The sequence below is a fragment of the Herpailurus yagouaroundi genome, unplaced genomic scaffold, assembly GCF_014898765.1.
Source record: "Herpailurus yagouaroundi ecotype Mexico unplaced genomic scaffold, PumYag 188, whole genome shotgun sequence".
In the NCBI taxonomy this organism is placed as follows: domain Eukaryota; kingdom Metazoa; phylum Chordata; class Mammalia; order Carnivora; family Felidae; genus Herpailurus; species Herpailurus yagouaroundi.
The window spans coordinates 12,606,683-12,629,747 of NW_024412419.1; positions in this window are offsets into that span (position 1 = coordinate 12,606,683).

The window sequence follows — 23,065 nt, forward strand, 5'->3', positions numbered from 1 at the left end:
GTGTGTGTAATGCCCAATAGAATATATGTGTATTTACATAATAAATGATAGTACATATGCATAATATACCATATTGTATACACACACACACACACACACACACACACATATTCTTTTTAGTTGTTTTTATTTTATTTTTTAAGTTTTTCTTCATGTTTATTTTTGAAGGAGAGAGAGAGTGTGAGTGGGGGAGGAGCAGAGAGAGAGGGAGACACAGAATCTGAAACAGGATCCAGGCTCCCAGCTCTCAGCACAGAGCCGGATGCGGGGCTCGAAATCAGTCTTGAGATCATGACCACAGCCAGTCGATGCTCAACCGGCTGAGCCACCCAGGTGCCCCCCGTTGTTTTTATTTTTTATTTTTTTATTTTTTTAAATTTTTTTTCAACGTTTTTTTATTTATTTTTGGGACAGAGAGAGACAGAGCATGAACGGGGGAGGGGCAGAGAGAGAGGGAGACACAGAATCAGAAACAGGCTCCAGGCTCCGAGCCATCAGCCCAGAGCCTGACGCGGGGCTCGAACTCACGGACACGCGAGATCGTGACCTGGCTGAAGTCGGACGCTTAACCGACTGCGCCACCCAGGCGCCCCTGTTTTTATTTTTAAAAAAGAGTATCATACTGTATACAATCTTTCGAGATTTACTATTTTCACTTAATATTGCATTGTTAAGATTGCTTCATGTTGTTATATGTCACTGTATTTCTTATGTAACTGCTGTATAACATAGAAATGTGAGAATATATCATACTATATTTACTCCCCCTCTGATGGGCATTTAGGTTGTTTCCAGTTATTTTTGCTAGAACAGTGCCGCAATGGATATTTTTGTACATGTATCCCACTGTCTATGTATATGTACAAAATTTTTTTATGATATATACTTAGGAATGGAATACTGGATCAGAGGATATGTGAATATTCAATATTAGGAGTTATATAGGAGTTAGTACTTACTGTTTTCCAAAGTGATTGCATCAATTTACGCTTCCACGAGCAATAGATAAGAGGCTTTAAAGATTTATATACTCTTTCATGCTTGGAATTTTCAGACTTCTCACTTGCACTAATAAGAAGATTATAAATCATGATTTTATTTTCTGTTATCACCAAAAATGTTAAACGTATATACCTATGTTTATTAGCTATAAATATTTTCTTTTCTGTGAAATGCTTATGTTCATGTGTCTTGTCTATTAAAGAGTCCCATAGATCTGCTTGTATTCTTCTCATTGATTTGTAACAGCTCTTTACATATTTATAATAATATTTTGTCAGATTGTATAATGCACATTTCTTCTTCCAACTTGTCTTCTATATGTTGTTTAAGAGATCTTTTTCTACTCCAAGTTATAAAATATATTAATGATATTTTTTACTATGAGTTTTAAGGTTTTGGTTTTAATATTTTAGTAGTTAATCCAGTTGGAGTTGAATTTTATATTTGGTGTAAGAAAAAAATCCATTTCATCTTCCAATAGTCTCTCTTTTTTTTTTTAACAGTTTATTTATTTATCTTGAGAGAGTAAGAGAGAGAGCAGGGAGGGGAAGAGAGAGAAAGAGAGAGAATCCCAAGCATGCTCCATGCTATTAGCGTGATACAAATCTGGACATGGGACTCAAACTCACAAAGTGTGAGATCATAACCTAAGCTGAAATCAGGAGTTGGATTAACCCAATGAGCCACCTAGGCACCCCTCTCTTGTCCCTGCTGAGATGACATATTGCCTCTGTCATATAATAAATTTATTTACATAGATTTATTTGTTCCTGAGTTCTCTGTTCTACTAGTCAGTGTGTCTGTCCTTGCATCAACACCAGACTGACAAAATTACTATAGCTTCATAATCAGTCTTAATGTTTGATAAAGCAAATTCCTTACCTTTGTCTTTTTTTCAGATGTTTCTTGTCTACTTTTAGTCCTTAACTCTTTCCTATATATCAGCTTACCAAAATTCATTTAAAAGCACCCCAGTTGCCATTTTGATTGTATCTATGGATTGAGTGGGGGAGAACTGAGTGTTCAAACTGTGCTTAGGAGTATATTTCTCCATTTATATATGTTTCTTTTAATATCTCTTTGTGAATATTTGAACTGTTCCTTATAGACATCCTGAACTTCTTTTGATAGTTGTAGCTTAAATAATGCCTTTTCCTTTTCAGCTTGTGTTTGGATTAGCAGTTGAAATTTTTCAATATGTTTCAGCTTGTGTTTGGATTAGCAGTTGAAATTTTTATGTTAATCTTGTACCCAGTCAAGGTTCTAAATTCTCTTATTACTTCTCATCATCTATAGGTGGATTATTTTGGTTTTCCAAGAAAAAAAATGTTATCATCTGCAAGTGTTGACAGTTTGATTCCAACTTTCTAAATTAAAAAAAAAAAAAAAATATATTCTTTTTTTTTTTTTTTTTTTTTTTTTTTCTGGTCTTATTACATTGGCTAAACTCTTCCATTCTGGGTTGCCTAGATGTGCTGACAGAATAAAATTTTTCTGTTATTCTTAACTTTAAAAGAAATACTTCGAATAGTTCCCTATTTAGAGTGATGTCTGTTGTAAGTTTTTAATAGACGTTGTTTATTGAATTACATTTTTCTTCTGTTGCTAATTTACCAAGAGTTTTATTGTGAATGGGTGTTGAATTTTACCAAATGTTTTCCTTAACCCATCAAAATGCTCATCTAGAGCTTTTCTCTTTTAATTAGTTTTAATCAATTTATGTGATGAATTATTACTTCTGGATTTTCTAATATTAAACCATCTTTTCATGCCTAGGTAAAAGTCACTTTAGTTGTGATTTATTATATTTTTAATACACTGCTAATTATGGTTGTTAATACTTTAGTAGTTTGATTGCATGTTCATGAATGAAATGTCTCTGTAATACTTTCACTTTGTAGAATGCTGATTTGGGTATGAAGGTTGTCCTGGCTTCCTAGGGTAAATTGGGTCATTTGTGGGCATATTCTCTCCTTTTATGCCATCTAAAAGAAACATGGTATTTCTTTTTTTTTTTAATGTTTATTTATTTTTGAGACAGAGAGAGACAGAGCATGAATGGGGGAGGGTCAGAGAGAGAGGGAGACACAGAATCTGAAGCAGGCTCCAGGCTCTGAGCTGTCAGCACAGAGCCCAACGTGGGGCTCGAACTTATGGACTGTGAGATCATGACCTGAGCTGAAGTCTGACGCTTAACTGACTGAGCCACCCAGGCACCCCAAAACAGTATATTTCTTGAACATTTGGTGTAATTAGCCCGTAAAATCATCTGGGCCTTGGTGTTTCCTTTGTGGAAAGATAATAATTGCTGCGTTGATTTATTTAATAGTTACAAGATTATTCAACTTATTTTTTCTTGATTTCATTCTGATAATTTATATATTTCTGAGTATTTGCTCATTTCATTGAAGTTTTCCAAGTTAGAAGCAAATAGTTGTTACAGTGTTTATCCATTTTTTTCTAATCTCTATGTGTATCGTGTCCCACTTTCCAACTATTACTTAATTTGTGCCTTGTTTTGATCAATCTTGTCAGACATTTGCTTATTTTTTCCCCAACTTCTGGATTTATTCATCTTTTCTACTATATCTGTTCTATTTTAGTTTGTTGATTTCTGCTTTTAATTTTACTATTTCCTCCTGCTTTCTATGGTTTTATTCTGTGTTTCTTATTTTTTAAGATAGGTACTTAACTTCTTAATTTTGACGCTTTCTTCCCTTCTGATGTTATTTATAGCTTGTATTAGAAAATATAAGTTGCTACATTTCACACAGATTTTGACATGTTTTCCTTATTGATGCATTCTAAGTATTTAAAAATACTAATTATGATTTCTTCAATACCAGGGATTTTAGCATTCATAGTAACTTTTCAAAAAATTAAAACTCTTTTTAAACTTATAATTATTTTGTGTTCAGAGGTCATGGCTTTATAATTCTCTTTGAGATGTAATTTATAAAAGCTTTCTTCTTTCCTTCATAGCTGATCAGTTTTTCCAAATGACCAGCGCATCATTGAAAAGTTTCTATTCTCTAATTATTAGAAGAAGAACTTTATCTTTGCTCGTTAGTCCAGATTCTTAACTAAGTTCTTCAGATCTTTTGTATCATTCCTATTTTTTCTGTTTGTATTACCAATAATCAAGAGGGATATGTTGAAATTTCCAGCATGATGAGGGATTTGCCTACCTACCTTAATGTATTTTGCTTCACATATGTCATGTCTGTTGTATTAAGTTCAAAGATTTTTACGTTGCTACAGGTCCTAAATTAATTGAAATTTTTATCATTATCTAAGGCCTTCTCCATAAATAAAATTTACTCTCAAATGAATTTTTATCTCAAAATCTATTTTTTCTTATTAATGTAGCTAAACCAGATTTTAAAGTATTTTTTAAAATATTTATCCATTTATTTTGAGAGAGAGAGAAAGCAGTAGCAGGGGAGAGACAGAGAGAGAGGGAGAGAGAGAGAGAGAGAGAGAGGGAGAGAGAGAGAGAATCCCAAGCAGGCTCCACACTCAGCGTGAAGCCCAATGGGGGACTCGATCTCATGACTGCGAGATTGTGACCTGAGCCGAAATCAAGAGTTGGACACTTAACCAACTGAGTCACCTAGGCACTCCTAAACCAGATTTTTAAAGTTAACATCCACGTGATACTTTCTCCATCATTTCACTGGCAACCTTATGTTTTAGGTGTGTCTTTTGTAAACGGCATGCACATAGATTTATAAAATTGAATCTAACAGTGTCTTTCTATTAGAGAATTTCATCCATTTACTTTTATGTGAATTATTCACATGCGTAGGCTAGTTTGTGCCATTCAGGTAGATTATCTAGTGTTTCCCACCTTTCATGAGTAAATAAAAAAGCCTTTATTACGTTTTTTAAATAGATCTGTCAACCTATATAAGATGTGAAGCTAGCAGTCCCTCACGTTCCCCGTCTGTGACCCACCACGTTGATATTGTAACAATTTTGAAACTCTGATAAAGTATGGATTATTATAGTTATGTGTCTCTTTTTCTTTAGTCTTAACTTTTTTTAGATAACCACAAGTTTTACCAAAAAATTTGATCCTTTTTCAATGTGTGCCTTTGTGAGGAAACATTTCTGAAGCATTGTATGCCAAAGAGTATTTTTATCATGGCTTCATATATGAATGACAGTTTGGCTAGAAATTAAACTTTGGATTCTGAGTTCTTTTTCTTCAATACTCTAAAAATACTGCTTCGTTATCTTGCATCCGTGTTGCTACTGGAAAATCAGATGTCATCTGATTCTTGTTCCTTTGTATCTGATCTGTACTTCTCCTTTGGAAATTTTAGAGTCTTCTCTTTGAATCTCGTTATAATATATCCAGATATAATCTCCACTCTTTGTCTCTTCTCCTTTAGGATGATGTCTCTCATCTTTCTTTAACTCTGGGAAATTTACTTCCGTTACGTTTTTAAATATTTCTTGTTGGTGATTTGAGTCTCCACCGGGAAAAAACACACTTTTCTAGGTGGGCTCCAGAAAATGAAGATGGACGGACCGATAGTAATCTTGAGTGGTACTTGTGCTGATAAGCTTAAGGTTCAAATAATTGAGGCCTTTTCTTTCCCTGCCTTGAAAATCTATCGGCTGTGAATACTTCTACTACTAAATGGCCACACTTAAACTTCTTAAATTCATTTCTGCCCTTTCACTTTCCTGTCTCATCCCTCACGGTCAGCTCTTGTTTCTAACGTTCTGCTTCCCCTGGGGTGATCTTGTGTGTAGGAAGTATGTATAAAGAAGGTATCAGTAAGCTCCATGTGGGACCCTGGCGTATTTCCAGTGAACAATGAACGTGGATTTAATGAAACTTTTTCTTGCTCAGAGACCATCTTGCTTTTTCCCGGTATAACACATAAAGGATTTAATTTGTGCACTTCACTGAAGGAAAATGAATTTTAAGACCTCCTTCCATTTGTATACAGAGATCATCATCAAAGGGGATCTTTGGGATGTCACAGAATATTGGGACAGCCTTGGACGAGGGATCAGAACATAGAAGCTATCTGGGGTGAGGAGCAGGGTGGTTACTAAGTGATCCTTAGGCTCATGCTAATGCTGATTCTCTAACTCTATGAAATCAATTTGACTTTCAGTTCTAGCTTCCCCGTTAACTCATCATGTGAGTTTGCGCAAGGGAATTATCTTTACTGGGTCTCCGCTTCCCCATCTGGCTGGGGAGATCATTTCAAAAACCTCTACGGCCGCTTCCAGCTCTGAAAACCAAATTTTCCTAATCAGAAGGAAGATGAATTTCTTATAGTTCAATAACACGATAGTTCAGCAAACTATTTACAAGAAGCTACAAAGAAAGATAGAGCCGGGGCAATTGTGGTTAGCCCCACGTTTTGTGTTCACGTTCTAAATTGCTTGGCTTCTCGTTTTCCAGGGGCGTCAAACAAGGTCTTGCTGTCATACTGCACAACTGAATCTTGAAAACCAGACTTAAGACACACGATAACAGATCTGATTGCTGATGTGGTGCTAACCATACAGTTTCTGTGTGTCATACCAGTGTTTGCCCTCCTACAATAAATAGCAAACCGGTAAAACATAAGCATTTTAGTGTGTATTGTTAAATTTTTATAGGTCTAGCCTATGGTAGCAAAATTAAAAAAATCATTTTACCTATTTGGATTCATATTATTCATGGGATAAAACACAAATCATATTAAGCACATTGAATTTGCCACCAAGAGTTAGTTTTTCTAATACAATTTTTTGTAGGAAAATTTCTCAGGCTTGTGAAGATTATTGATAATTTGTGGGTGGTTATGAGAAACGCCGTTCAATAATGTCAAATAAAGTTTTCATATGTTCTGGGTCAAAATTCTTTCTCTGATCATGCTTCAGTGAAAGAAATATTCCTCCTGTATGAAATTTCCTGGTGAGTTGAAAACTGTTTATGCAATACAGCTTGTGAAAAAAACAGCTGCAAAGAACAATTTCTCCTGGCTTAATAAATAATTTAACTTTCACATTTTGGTAACATAAACATTTTAAAAAATCTTTTTTTTTTTTTTTTTTTTTTGAGAAAGACAGAGAGAGTGCAAGCAGGGGAGAGGCAGAGAGAGAGGGAGAATGTTAAGCAGGTTCTGAGCTCAGTGCAGAGCCTGATATGGGGCTCAAACTCACCAAACCGTGAGATCATGACCTGATCTGAAACCAAGAGTCACGTGCTCAATCCACTGAGCTACCCAGGAGCCCCAACATTTTAGAAACTCTTTGAATTTAGGTACAGAGATAATTACAAGTGTGGATCTGGGGAGGATAGATATTTATGGATAGAAAAGACAGATATTTCATCAACTATCAGAAAGAAAGACAGCTGTGAATTAAGAAAAGTATCAGGGACAGTTAACTGACAAACCACAAGACATTTTCGTAAGTTACAGTTAAAATTTCTAGCCAATATGTTTTTTTCCCCGTTTATTTATTTTTGAGAGAGAGAGAGAGAGAGAGAGAGAGAGAGACAGAGTGCGAGCAGAGGAGAGGCGGAGAGGGAGACACAGAACCTGAAGCAGGCCCAGGCTTTGAGCTGTCAGCACAGAGCCCAATGCGGGGCTCGAACCCACAAACCGTGAAATCATGACCTGAAGCGGAGTCAGACGCTTAACCGACTGAGTCATCCAGGCGCCCCATCATGTCTTTTAGAATTTTTTTAAAGTTCATTTATTTATTTTGAGAGAGAGAGAGAGCACGAGTAGGGAAGGGACAGAGAGAAGGAGAGACAGAATCCCAAGCAGGCTCTGCGCTGTCAATGCAGAGCTCGATGTGGGGCTCAAACTCATGAATTGTGAGATCATGTCCTGAGCCGAGATCCAGAGTTGGATGCTTGGACGCTTAACCAACTGTGCCATCCAGGCACCCCTCTAATCAACATATTTTGAGATGTCTGGCTTGGTAGCCTAATGACAAGAAGGGTAATGTTTATGTGGGGAAAAAGGACCAAGGCCCAACTTACATAGCCCATCTTTGATGTTGCCTCAGGAATGAATGCTCATGATTGACAGAAGAGGGGACACTTACAGGTTCTGACTCACTCTAAAGAGGCCTGGGCCACCATAGCATGAACATAGATGCCCAAAAGGATTGGCATTTTTGTCTCCCCTTTTGATTATATATATATAATATGTATTATATATATGTATGTATGTATGTACATATATATTATATATTATATATTATATATTATATATATATATATATATTCTTCTAAAAAGAAACACTGTTGGCATTTTGTAAGTACAATTCTTCCATGTGCTGGACTGGTCTGTGTAGTGTAAGATATTTACCGTCTCCAGCTCCCTGCCCACAAAATGCCAGCAACTTCACTTCAGTTGTTAGAACTCAAAATAACTCAGTATGTTTTGGAATGCCCCCTAGAGGGCGGTACTTCCTCTGGTTGATTACCATTGGCACCTGATGATCTCTCCAGTCTATTTCATGTCTGAGAAGTGTGATTTTTCTCTCTGTGTTATGCATTTTCCCCGTATGGAAAAATACGCTGAGTGGAAAGAACCCATTATATTTTGGAAGGCTTCTAAAATACCAGTTATTTTCGGGGCGCCTGGGTGGCGCAGTCGGTTAAGCGTCCGACTTCAGCCAGGTCACGATCTCGCGGTCTGTGAGTTCGAGCCCCGCGTCAGGCTCTGGGCTGATGGCTCGGAGCCTGGAGCCTGTTTCTGATTCTGTGTCTCCCTCTCTCTCTGCCCCTCCCCCGTTCATGCTCTGTCTCTCTCTGTCCCAAAAATTAAAAAAAAAAAAAAATACCAGTTATTTTCATGATCTGGATTTACCATCCCTGCCATCTGTAAGATTTCTTTGATCTCATCAAAAGTAGGTGATTCCTCCTCTGGGCTACCCTAGACCCAACTCATCACTCTATTAATAGCAGCCGTCATACTGCGTCATTACCTGATTTTGTCCTCCCCCTCGACCTCAGGCTGTGAGCTCTTTGAGAACCCACACCGTGCCTTATTTATTCTCTATCTCCAGTGAACAACATAATTCTGGCACATCATGGGCACTTTATAAAACGTTGCCAAATGGATAAATGGATGAGGACATAGCTAAGTTGAATCTATTGCATTTCCACATGAACATTGTCTCTCCAAAGGGATTTTTATTATATTTCCAGCTTAATGAACAGAGAAGGAGAGCTGTGAGATTAAGTCAGCTTGATGATAACAATAAAGTGACAAGAATAATAATAAATAACAGTAAGAGTACGTCAGAGTCATACTAATAAATCCCAGTACCTAAGATCTTACTTTATGCCAGGCACAGTTGAAGAACTTTATTTACCTTTTTTCATTTACTCTTCACAGCGGGGCTGGGCCTAGGGTCATAAAGGGAGGCACCTAGAATGCGGAATTTAAGGCTTCACTCTCCACTGCTAGGTAAACACTGACCCGGCATCGCCTCACCCTAGTCCCAGCCTTGCCCCACAATAATTCTCTTACCTATTTTAATTCTCATGTTGTCGGTGAAGAAAGTAAACTCAGAGGGGGTATAAAACAAGCTATCCATGCAAACAGGCAGTGAGTGATGGGGCTGGGAATTCAAACCCAAGGTACTGAAGCACATGCTTGGAGCCATTAGGGACAGAGCTGGTGCCAGGATGTTACAGGTGCACACTAGACTAGCTCATAACAAGAGAGGAAACATTTGGAAACTTTACAGCGATTTGACTTTGCCCCTACCACCACGCCAATGATCAATATACCCGCCACCTTGTCTCAGTATCGTGTATGACGATCTTTTATTTCTTGCTATGATAGGATAATATGAGGAACACCCATGAATTGCCACCTGTCAGCACAGAGCCCGACGTGGGGCTCGAACTCGCAGACTGCGAGATCATGAACTGAGCCAAGTCGGAAGCTTAACCGACTGAGCCACCCAGGTGCCCTGGACCTTATAAACATTTGATCTTCATCAGTAATGGGCAGTGGGGGGACACAGGGCTTTTCTCCGACTTCCTGCGTGCTCCTCTTGGAGGGCTTTGGCCACACGTGTGACTTCTCCGGTGCTGGCCTCCTGTGGCGCCCAGTAGGCGCCAGCACCTGGGGGGCCAGCAGCATATGGAACCTCTCTGTGGGAAACTTCCCATGGTGCTCTTTAGGCGACTTTAGAGCGAGCTCTGAGGCATACCACATCCCTACGGACAGTTTCCACTAGCATCCCAAAGGGTGAATTTCCATTGAGTTTGCTGACATGGCACCCGAGTGGATTTCTTTACCACTGTAAGTCATAATGTGCCTTCTCCAGTACAGTCTATGTCTCAGCCTAGGGTGAGAGGCCCTCTTCCAGATGTGTTCCTTCCTCCAGTCTCTAACTCAGCCCTGCCAATCGTGGCTGGCACCTCGTATCTGAAATCCTGCATTCTTTAGTTTACCTTTTAATAGCCAATCCCCTCTTATTCCAGTCCCCTGTTACAGTCGTATTTTATTAATGTTTACCATTCTCTGTTCCAATCCCTGTGTGATTTTTGCCTCTTGATTGGACCCTGCATTTTTTTCCTTTTGCTATAATATACAATCCTTCTATGAGTATTTCTGTATATGTCTCCTTTGTCCATGTGTAAACATTTCCTTTGGTATAGGAATGTCACCACACTACCATAAAGTGTGCAGCCGTTAAGCTTTATAACTTTCTAAGATAGCCCTAAATTGTAATCATTACTAGAGTTATATGAGGGAGCCTACTGGGTCCTAGTCTCTCCACCACTTTTTGTTGTCTAACATCTCAGTTTCTGTCAGCCAGGGGGGTGAGAAACAGCATGTCACTGTGGTTTTGATTTGCATTTTCCAAACTAAGAATGAATTTGAACATGTCTTTGTATTTTTGCTGGCCACATGGTTTTCTTCTCCTCTGACTTGTCTGATGATGTCTTTGCTTTTTTTTAATTTGACTTCTTTGTCTTTTTGCACTTTGATTTTTAAAAGTTCTTTATGGACATTTTGCCCATCGTCTGCTATGCTATGGCAAAAGTCTTCGTCCAGTTTGCTGACCTTCAAAACATGCTTTTCCCCCCTATCTTTATTAAGATGTAATTGACAAACAACATTGTGAAAATTTAGGGTGCATAATGTGATGATGTGATACACATATATGTTGCAAAAAGATTACCACAATGAGGCTAGTCAACACATTCATCACCTCAGGTAATTACTTTTTTATTAACAATGAAGATATTTAAGATTTACCATCTTTGCAACTTCCAAGGATATAATACAGTAGGGTTAACTACAGTCACTATCCTGCACATTAGATGCCCAGAACTTATTCATCTTATAACTGAAAGTTTGTGGCTGAATAATATCCCATTATATATGGTTCCCTTCTCTCCACAGCCTCACCAACCTTTGTTATCTCTTGTGCTTTTGATGCTAGCCATTCTAACAGGTGTGAAGTGATAGCTCATTGATTTGGCACATTCATGCCTTGGGTAAGATCATGCCATCTATAAATGGAGAAAATTTTACTTCTCTCTTTCCAATTCAGATGCCTTTTATTTCTTTTTCTTGTCTAATTGCTCTGGCTATGATTTCCAGCACTACGCTGAAGAGGAGTGCTGAGAGCAGACACCTTCGTCTTGTTCATGATCTTAGAGAACGAGCTTGTAACTTTTCACCACTGAGTGTGATGTTAGATGTGAGCTTGTCATATGCCATGTGTTGAGAGAATTCCTTTTATACCCAATTTGTTGCGAGTTTTTATCAGGAAAGGGTGTTGATATTCTGCATCTATTGAGATGACCATAGACTTGTTTTTCTCTGTCTTTCTGTTACTCCGGTTTATTGATTTACCGATTTGTCTATGTTGAACCATCCATGAGTCCCAGGGGTAAATCCCACTTGATTGTAGTTTATGATTCTTTCATGTGCTGTTGAGTTTGTTTGCTAATATCTTGTTTAAAAGTTTATATTTATATTTATCAGGGTTACCAGCCTGTAGTTTTGTTTGCTTGCTTGTTTTTCTTGTAGTGTCCTTATCTGGCTTCGGTGTCAGAGTAAAACTGGTCTCATGAAATGAAACTGGGAGTATTTCTTCCTCTTCAATTCTTTGGAAGAGTCTGAGAAGGATTGGTAATCCTTGGTAATTTAACGCTTCTTTAAATATTTGGTGGAATTTATCTATTTCATCGAGGTTGTCCAATTTGTTGGTGTATAACTGTTCACGATAGTCTTTTATAATCCTTTGTATTTCTGTGGTGTCTGCTGTAACATGTCTTTCATTTGTGATTTTGTTTATTTGGGGCCTCTTTGTTTCTTGTTTAGTCTAGCTAAAGGTTTCTCAGTTTTGTTTATCTTTTTTTTTTTTTTTTTAAGTTCTTCATTTCATTGATCTTTTCCATTGTCTTCCTAGTTTATTTCATTTATTTCTTCTCTGGCCTTCCTTATTTCTTTCTACCAACTTTAGGCTTAGCTCTTTCCACCCCCCTCCTCCTCCTCCTTCTTCATCGTAGTCTTTTCTCTCTCTCTTTTCTTTTTCTAGTTTTTGACATGTAATGTTAGGTTGCTTACTTGAGATCTTTCATTTTTCCCCTAATGTTGGCATTTATGGCTATAAACTCCCTTCTTAGAACTACTTTTGTTAAATCGCATAAATTTTAGTAGGTCGTGTTTACCTTTTCATTTCTCCCAAGATTTTTTTTAACTAATTTTGATTTCTCCTTTGACTGATTGGTTGTTCAGGAACATGTTGCTTACTTAATCTCCACATATTTGTGAATTTCCACTTTTCGTCTTTTAACTGATTTCGAGTTTTACACCATTGTGACCAGAAAAATATGCTTGATAGATTTTAAACTTCCTGAATTTGTTAAGACACTTCTTGTGGCTGAATGTGTGATCTAGTCTAGAGAATGTTCCATGTGTGCTTGAGAAGAGTGTGCATTCTGTGGCTGCTGGATGAAATGTTCTGGAAAGGTCTGGTAGGTCCATCTGGTCTAATGTGCCGCTTATGTCCAATGTTTCCTTATTGAAATTTATTTTCTGTCCGGATGATTTATCCATTGTTGAAAGTATGGTACTCAAGTCACCTACTATTACTGTTTGGCTGTTTATTTTTACTTTAGGATCTATTAATATTTGCTTTATATATTTAGGTGCTCCAAGGTTAGGTGAGAATTCTGGTGGTAATTCTTAAGAATTGTATGCCTTTTCTTGATCCGGAAAAACCAGGCCGGGTGCTGACAGCCTCCTGTTTGCTTTCCTTAGGGTGGTGCTGAACGCTTCAGTTTGTGTGCTGTCCCTCAGTCCTGCACGGTCAGTCTAGCTTTCTTTGCATGCTCACCAGCTGTCTGCAAAAGCTCATCTTCCCCGGGTACCTTTACAGGGATCCAGGGGTAAAGGGTTTGTGTCCCTCTGACACCCTCCGAGAGCTCTGGCTGCTGTTCCTTCGGCTGCTTCCCAACCGCCAGTCGTGCGGCACGCCTCACCATTCTGGGTGGGGTGAGAAAGAAGTGGTTTCTCTAGCACAGTTGGGGAAGCCATGTGATCATTCACACACTCTCGCTTTCCTCTCTGGGTGAAATCACAGCCGAGAAGGTTTCTCTTTGCACTAAACCGTGCCACGTTAGGGGAGGGTTGATGGAGGTAAGTAAAACTGCTTCTCTTACTCCCTTCGATGTGTCCGATCCTAGGTATCTTTGGACTCCAGCGGTGTGCTAGAACATCTCCAATGAACCCCCAGCCTTCCAAAAGGCACTCTCATCCATGCATGATTGTCTAAATCAGTGTCCTTTGTCAGGAAGGTGGTAGGAAACTCTTATTGTCGTGTTGGTGACGCCGCCCTTGAAAACATTTTAAAGGGAGATTTGTATTAACAGAATTTTTACATTTTAATGTAGTCAAATTGATCCAACTTATTTTATAGTTAACATTGTGTTGTCTTGCTTGATAAGTTCTTATTATGCTAAGGTCATGCTAAGTATGTTTTCTCTTACATTTTCCTCCAAATTTTCAAATAATTTTGTTATTGACACTTAGGCCCCCAGAGAGCTGATATTTATGTACAGTGGGAGGCAGCAATCCCATTTAATTTTCTTATGCGAAAAATAATTTTTCAGTCCCATTTTCCCTCCTTTCCACTCTCATCCCCCATGCCTCTTTTGTCATAGGTAAAAATTTCATATGTGAATAGGTCTGTGCCTGTGCTCTCAATTTAGCTCCCCCGTGGACCTTATTTTCTACACAAGCCTTATAGTCAGGATGATGAAAAGCTAGCATCTGGTATAAAACAGGCATTTATAGTTATTAAGAATTGATCAAGCATTATATTGGGCAACTTACATGCATCTTACCCTTTAATCCTGGCAATGTTCCCTGAATTATACATCATTATCCATACATCACATATGAGGAAACTGAAGCTCAGGGAGATGGTGTGACTTCCTTTATCTCAACCAGCTTGGGAGTGGTAGAGGCCAGGATATGAATCCAAATTCTGTGTCTTTTTATTATACTATATTGTTTTCCTAAATCATCCAAATTAAATTAATTCACGACTTTAAGCATTGGAGTGGGACTAAGATCAATGTACGAATAATTCTATAATTCAATTTAGGCTTTTCTTCTAGTTGGAAGACAGACTTTGGAACACAAAGTAAAGATGAAATATGCAAGCATCTGGAGGCTTGTCCTTGGCATTCACATAATGGGCTGTGGGCCATAGACTCATTCTGTCACCTACCAGCTGATGGGGTTGGGGAGTCGCATACGACCAGGCCTTGTTCTCATTGGCCGAGGGGATGGGTAAGGTGGAGCCCACGGCAGCACGCTGGAAAGAAAAGAGCCGAATCCAGAAAGGTTTCAGTTCACTGGGATGCAGCCATTTGCTTGCGTATGCTTGCAAGATGACATTCCCTCTCTGAGCCTTAGTTCCATATGTATAGAATGGGGGAAGTGACCGTCGTCTTGTGTGGCTGTTGTCAGAACTGGAAATATCTGTTAAATGCCCCACACTGTGGCGGGCACACCTTGGACCGTTCATAGATAGATGCTATTTTCTTCTCCTTACTCTTGAGCTCCATCCCACCGCTACCAGTTTTCCACAAGTACTCTTCTCTGTAGGGATATTTGTTTGGCCAGTGGAACGTCAGCTCTCCTGGGGACCTTGACCACTAAGCGCAGCCCTCACCGGGGTGACCGCAAGAAAAGGTGAGACATTTATGGACTTCCCCGTAGAATCGCAGACGAGAAGCCATCCCTGGCAGGACACAGAGAACGTTGCAGCTTCTTAGCATGGTCCTTGGCTGTATCACATTTGCTTTCATCCCTTAATCTTGTCTATTTCGGAGAAAGTTAAGCTCTAAGACACCCCGGGGGAGAAAAGGACCTCTGAGGTCCACTGACTCAGTGCACTTACTGCGCTGATAGAGAAGACCCAGAGAGGGCAAGGGAGTCGCCCGGGCAGCACCGCACAGTGATCCATGGTGGGTCTCTCACCTACCCAGCTGTTCTGCTACCACAAGCCATCTCGCAGCACCCTCGTTAAATATGCGACGATCCCTTCCTGTTCAGAATCAGATCTTCCTACCCATTTGCTGTCAGGACTCTATCTCGTCTTCTAGCTTCAACTGAAAAATGGTTACCAAAAGGTTCAACAGACTTACAACAGCAACTACACGCCCTGAACCATAGTCAGAATATGCAAAGTACTTACTATTTATGGGCTACTATTTACATGCTTCGTGAGCCCTAGCTCCCTTCGTCCTCACCGCAAGGCTGTGAAGCAGGCACTGTCACCATCCCTGTCTTGGTTTCCATTTTTATATTTGAACCACTTGGATACAGCACCTTGTTTTCTCTGATACAACAGAACAGACAGTATAATCACACAAAAAGGCACAAAGAATGTACTGTCCAAAAATGAAAATTAGGTTCTGAGACAGCTAGGAAACTAGTTAGATGCGAGACATACCGCATCGCTGTGCTTACTTTGTATTTCTCTCCCCGGACTGATTTCCCTGGGTGGGATTTCCCAAACAAGTGGCTCAATTACCACAAAGGACTGTTTTTCAAAGAAGTTTGGGGGGGGCTTTCTCTGGTAAATGTGATGACATAAAAGTGTTCAAAAGGTGTCTGAAGTGGCTCTAGGAACGTCCAATAACGGCAAATATCAGAAATAGGCAGTCTCAGATGATTTCATTAGTAAACATATATGCATATAATTAAGTCAATGTCACATGCATACTATAGCTGTGTTGTATAAGTAAAAGCCCCTCCTTGCCAGATCAGAATACATTAGCTGAGTCTCATAGTTATGAGGTCTCAAAAGGAAGCAACATCCTTTCAAACAGTAATGATTGTTTATAAAATTAGTGTCTAAACACTCTTCTCAACTGAACAGTAGCATCTATCCTTACAGATTACCTCAATGCCTGTTGGTCTCTACCCATTGCTTAGATATCTATTGGCCTTCGTCTATTTTTTAGATATTAATTATGTGTTAGAAACTGCCAACTCTACCATCCGAATCAATTTCAAAGTGAGATTAGTCATTTTGTAAAGTGTGTGAAATTGTCTGAACTTCACGGAAGTAATACTAGGTACTGTTTGGGTCACATACAAAGCCGTCGACAAGTCAGTAATTGGCAGAGACTGTCCAGTTCGACATAGAAGAGAAATAAAGAGAAAAATAAGGATAAGATAGGTGTTTAAAGGAGATTGATTTAAATATCAAAGCGCGTTGGAGAAATCGATAAAGTTTTTGACTTTTGCTCTTGCTAAAAATATATGATCTTTATTATGATGCAGTAAAATCCAAATGTGAATTGGAAAATGTATACCACAGTTTTGCCTAGAAAACACAACGCTCCCCTCAAATTCTGAGATTTGTCTCATTTTTGCAACTATAACCTTTTGTTAAACATAAGATTAAAAACTTATTCTAGTATTTTTCATTTTTGATACAATTTGCAACCCAAACTTACTTCCCCCAGATATAGACCATAAAATGATGTCCCTATATTTTAAGTTTAAATCACTTTAAATTTATCTTTTCACAAACCCATCATTCTTGGTTAGTCAATTTCCTTGTACATTTAAATGTAAGCATAAATATAGATTAGATGAGTTACACTTGAATCAGAATTCTTAACAAAGAGAAAAATGCAAGCATCAATTCAGTTAATAAAGAAGTACTTTTCGAAAGTCTATAGCAACACCACGATCTGAAACTGAATCATCTGATTAAACAGAGGGTCCATATTCAGAACATAACTCCAGTAAACTCCCTGATCTGTGTACAGACAACAAACAAGAAATAAACAAAAATGTTTCCAGTCGATCCAAACGAACAATAGAAGCTCTTAGTTGTGTATGTCTCTTGGTCTTAATGCTGTGACAAAGTACCATAAATTGGATGACTTATAATAAACAACAGACGTTTCATAACTGATCTTGGAGACTTTTTTTACTCCTGGGAAGATGCAGTTTTGAATTTTGACTGTCAGATTACCTTGATCATGAAATTCTAGTGAAGACACCTTTGTTCAATAAGAATGGAAAAGCCAAGGCCCCAGTAAAGAACAAGTCTCCCATCTGGGCAGGCGTCCCCTAAAGGGAGATTAAACACATTTACTAAGTGGTACTTCCTTCTTCCTTTGTCATTCAGATCCACATCCTTGCCAGTCTATTTCTTTCCTTCCCTTGCCTCTCTTAACTCCTTTTTCCCCATTTTTGTTTCCTTCTCCCTCCTTCCTCGCGTCCTTCCCTCTCTTCCTTCTCACTCTCTCTTAATTCCTCTCTCTCTGTTCCTCTCTCCCTCCTTCCTTCTCTTTTCCCTTCCTCTTTCATTATCTCCTTCTCACATTTCTTAAATCTCTTCCCCCCTTTTCAGACTTGAGTTCAAAGGTTGGCTCTACTCATTAGCTTGATGGTTTTAAGGGTTATCTACTCCATGAGCTGCACTGTCTTTATACTGAAATGTGGCTAATAACACCTACACTGAAGAGCTTTTGCGACACTTGTAAAAAGCCGTAAACTATTTAGCACAACACCTAACATATATAGTAGGTGTTCGAAAAATGGCGGGCATTATTATAGCTGGTTTTTTTTTTTTTTATTCCTTTCAAATCTTTCTCTCTGACTCTCTTTTTCTCCTACTTGTTCTTGGTGGATGGAAAGCCACACAACAGAGAAGGTGTTCTACAGCTCACATAAGGCCTTAGGTGCTTGTATTCCTCCAGGGAGAGGGGTGATTTTTTTCACCACTGCAAAACCAGGCAGGTGGAGCTCAGAGGATTGCAGCAGCTGAGGTCTGCATCTGTGTCCAGCATCCCTGGATGATTAAAGATTGAAATGGAGATCCAGCTAAGAGGTTGCTTGGACTAGTCGGCTATGATTCAACATACTGTAATGCAGTCCGGGTTCTAGAAGGTGCTTGAAGACACTTAAAAAACCATGAAAAATACCTTGCTTGGTACTAGATAATGTTGGTACCGTTAATAGCTCATATCCTATCATTTGTAAAATTATACCATTATTTTATTTGATGCACTGTGGAGTAGCTATTACACCCATGTACATGAGAAAACTGAAATTCAAAGAGAGAAGGTGGTTGTATGACCCAGCTTTTGGGCGTATTTCCAGATTTCCTCCGCTGCCTCCTTCACTGGATTGGTCAGTGTCATTCCCACATAGTTGCCCCTTCACTTCCAGACTTGGATGAAATACCATACAATGGGCTATACGATGTGGCTTTGAGCAATCACCCAGAAGTTAAATGATGCAAGTCCAAAGTATAGGGGCATTAGCTCCCTGTGGAATGAAGCTTGACCAACGAGGTGGGAGATGGAAGGAAATAGGTAGATAACTTTTCCATCCCTTCTCCCCTTTGGGCTTTAGGGTGCAGATTTTCTAGCAAACTGTATTAGCTTGTTAGGGCTACCATAACAAAATACCGCCGATGAGGAGGCTGAAACAACAAAAATTTATTTTTCCGTAGTTCTGGAGGTTAGAAGTACACGATCCATGTGCTATGGTCTTTCTTCTGCCTACAAATCCCTGGTGTCCCTTTTTGTGTCCAAATTTTCTCTTATAATGACACCAGTCAGATTGCATTAAGACCCTCTGTAATGACCTCACTTTAAGTTAATTACCTCTCTAGAGACCCCATCTCTAAATACAGTGACACTCTGAGGTACTGGGGGCAAAGGCTTCAGCATGAATTTGGGGGAGCACAATTTACCCCATACCGCAGACCCTCCGGAGAAGCCTCGCAGGGCAGCCGGGCGCACCTTCTGAGTGAGCGGCTGTGTGTTAGCAGCTGGTGGTGATGCCTGACCAGCAGCGGGTGGTTAAGGATCTCATCACATTATTCTAGATCTTCCTTCTTTTCCTTCCACCTTTTTTTCTTAGTCTCGTTGCACTGGCCTTGCAACTCCAAATAAAGCATCAACACTTTCATCCTTGCTGTAGGTTCTCCTTTCTAGAGAAACTGGGCAATCACAGTGGTTCATCCAAGGTGACAGCCGAGATTGGACTCAAGCCCTTAAACTCCACATCTCATGATCTTTTCATTACCTCCAACTTGTCATTCATTCATCAATGTTTTATGGAGCCCATGACATGCGAGGCATTGCCAGGCACTGAGAAGATCCTGCGATGAACAAAAATAGCATGAAATCAGGGTCCCAAAATTGAGTGGGGTGACATAATCACATACAACGTAAGTGGAAAGAAACATGAAAGCATACTTACTTACTGAGCAAAAGCAGCCCTTTGTCTCTTAGAACAATTTTATATTATTATTCCTAGAAGCCAAGTTCTAGCACATTTAATTTGGTGGATAGAGAAAACATTACATATAAATACAACTCAAGTAGCTAGAAATGATACACTAACAGGGCTGATATAATACCTAAGCTGAATAGTCATGTTAAAGACCAAAGGCGTATGATACGTGCTCATAATACAAACCTTCCAGAGAGGTCCCACGCGGTGGCTGAGCACAGTTCTTGAGTGAGCTATGTTTACTCACATAGGGTAGTAAAGTAAACATGACAAAAGATTAATACAATTTTTAGTATATAAATAACTGGTACCTTGTTAGAAAAATTGGCAAAGAGTATGGGCAAAAAATTAATGGAAAAAAATAAGACAAATGACCAATAAATACATAAAAGTATATTTAAATATTTTCAATAAATATGCAGAAATATATGAAAAATTCTATGTTGGAAACGATCAAAGCAACATTAATAGTTTTCACACAGTAATTTGGCAAAGATGAAAAATGGTAACACTACCTGAATTGGCAAGGGTGTAATGAGGTTGCTATCTACACATGTTTACTACAGTTAAGAATTAAAGGGGCACCTGGATGGCTCAGTCAGTTAAGTGTTCGGCTTCAGCTCAGGTCATGATACTGCGGTTCATGGGTTTGAGCCCTACATCGGGCTCTGTGCTGACAGCTCAGAGCCTGGAGCTTGCTTTGGATTCTGTCTCTGTCTCTCTCTGCCCCTCCCCAGCTCATGTTCTCTCTCTCTCTCTCTCTCTCTCTCTCTCAAAAATAAATAAACATTAAAAAAAAAATTGGTCACACTTTCTGGAAAGTGATTTGAAAGTAAGTTTCATGTTCAGTTTAAATTCATCGAGCTGGTATTATAATACTATTTCACTTATATACTTAGGGAAATAAATGGTTGTGCACCAGGAAGCTCAGTATGGAATTTTTCTCTGTATTTTTAACCAATATTTTTTAAATATAGAGAAATACAAAGCATAAAATGAGAATCAATAAGGTACTTATCACTAAAAATTTGAAGAAAATGTTAATATTTTGTCGCATTTGTTTCAGGTTTTTAAAATAGAAAATTCTCATGTAAAACTTAGGTCCTCTTTTTTCTCATCCTGAGACCCATTCTCTTCTCTCCCCAAAAGCAACCATTGAAATGCATTTGGTATATATCTTTCTACGTTTTTATACTTTTAGATAGCTGTATTTACTTCTGTATCTCCATATCTGCTATGTGTACTTTTTTTAATTTAAAGAACTACATAATTTCATAAATTGTCATATTTCCCCGCTTGGTTTCGAGTTTTGTTTTTTACACTAGGTCTTTAATTCATTTATTTAACAAACATTTATTGACCACCTACTGTGTGCAGATACTATTCTAGAACTTAGGCTGTATCAACTAACAAAACAATGATCCATGACTTCAAGGAACTTCCTGTCTAGTGGAAGGAGACAGAACTTATATAAATTTGCAATAAGAACATTATATATTATTTAGAAGGTGATCATGGCCATAAACAAAGGTAAAGTAGAGCTGAATAAGGGGAATCAAGAGAGCTGGGATTGCAGGGTGAGCAGGTTTTCACTTTAAATGGGATGCTCTGGGGGCGCCTGGGTGGCGCAATCGGTTAAGCGTCCGACTTCAGCCAGGTCACGATCTCGCGGTCTGTGAGTTCGAGCCCCGCGTCAGGCTCTGGGCTGATGGCTCAGAGCCTGGAGCCTGTTTCCGATTCTCTGTCTCCCTCTCTCTCTGACCCTCCCCCGTTCATGCTCTGTCTCTCCCTGTCCCAAAAATAAATAAACGTTGAAAATTAAAAAAAAAAAAATGTCTTAAATGGGATGCTCTGGACGGGCCTCTTAGAGAAGGCGATGTTTGAGCAAAGGCTTGAAGAAGGTGAATGCATGTGTCAAGTGGTTACCTGTCAAATGGTTTTTCAGGAAGAGGGAACACCATGCGCAAAGGTCCTGAATCAGGGAGTATGGCTGGTGGTTGATGTGTTTAAGAAACAGCAAGGAAGCCAGCGGAGTTAGAGCTGAGTGGGGGTCAGAGACGTTACAGGATCCAGGTGGTGGGGTTCTTTGGTAGGCTCATACAAGGACTTGGCCTTATATTCAGACCAATGGGCAGTCATTGAAGGAAGTTCTGAACCAATGAATAATTTGCTCTGACAGAGGTGGGAAGATTGCTTCGGCTGCTCTGTTGAGAACAGAATGTAGAGAGTGGTTCTGGAAGCAGAGACGCTACTATATTTATTCAGGCAAGAGATGATGGTGGGTTGGGCCAGGGTAGTATGAGTAGGAGTGGTGAGATGTAGTTAGATTTTGGAGACATTTTTAAGATTGAGCCAACAGGATTTTCTGACAGATTACCTGTATAAAGTGAGAGAAAGAATCAAGATCAGTTCTGAGCATTTTAGCCCGAGCACTTGAACTAGATGCATAAGCTGCCATCACTTGCACTGGGGAAGGCTGTGGTTAGTTCAGAAATTTAAATCTTGTGAAGTATGAGATATCTATTAGTCACTCAAATGGAGACGAATCCATCCGGAATTAATTTTGGGGTTTGGTTTGTGTAAGAATCTATTTTTTCCTCTACAAGGGAAATCAATGATCCTTACATCATATATTGAGACATCTACCTTTTCTTTTTTTTTTTTTACCACTGATTTACAATTTACAATGCAGCTAGGATCTCCCCAAATTCCATTTATGTTTGGATCTTATCTGGGACACCTTTTTTTTTTTATTACACTGGTCTATATATCTTAATTAACAATGCTGTCTTAATTATCTTCTATTACTTTAAGTCTTGACAGAGGAGAGGATGAATCTTTCTCTTGTCTTCATTTTCTTAATTGCCTTGACCAGAATTTCTCAACATTTCTTGGATCATGACACATTTAGAGTCTTTCTTTTGGGATGTTTTTCTTTTTCCTATGTAAATTTCCAAATGACCACTTCTATTTGTTTTTATGTCTTGATTTTGTATTCAACAGTAATGGGAAACTTCCTGATCAGTTTTATTATTTTGTGGATTCTTTTAGATTATCTATGGAGACGACTATATTATTTTTTTTTATTTTTTTTAACTTTTTTTAAAATTTATTTTTGAGACAGAGACAGAGCATGAACAGGGAAGGGGCAGAGAGAGAGGGAGACACAGAATCGGAAGCAGGCTCCAGGCTCTGAGCCATCAGCCCAGAGCCCGACGCGGGGCCCGAACTCACGGACTGCGAGATCGTCACCTGAGCTGAAGTCGATGCTTAACCGA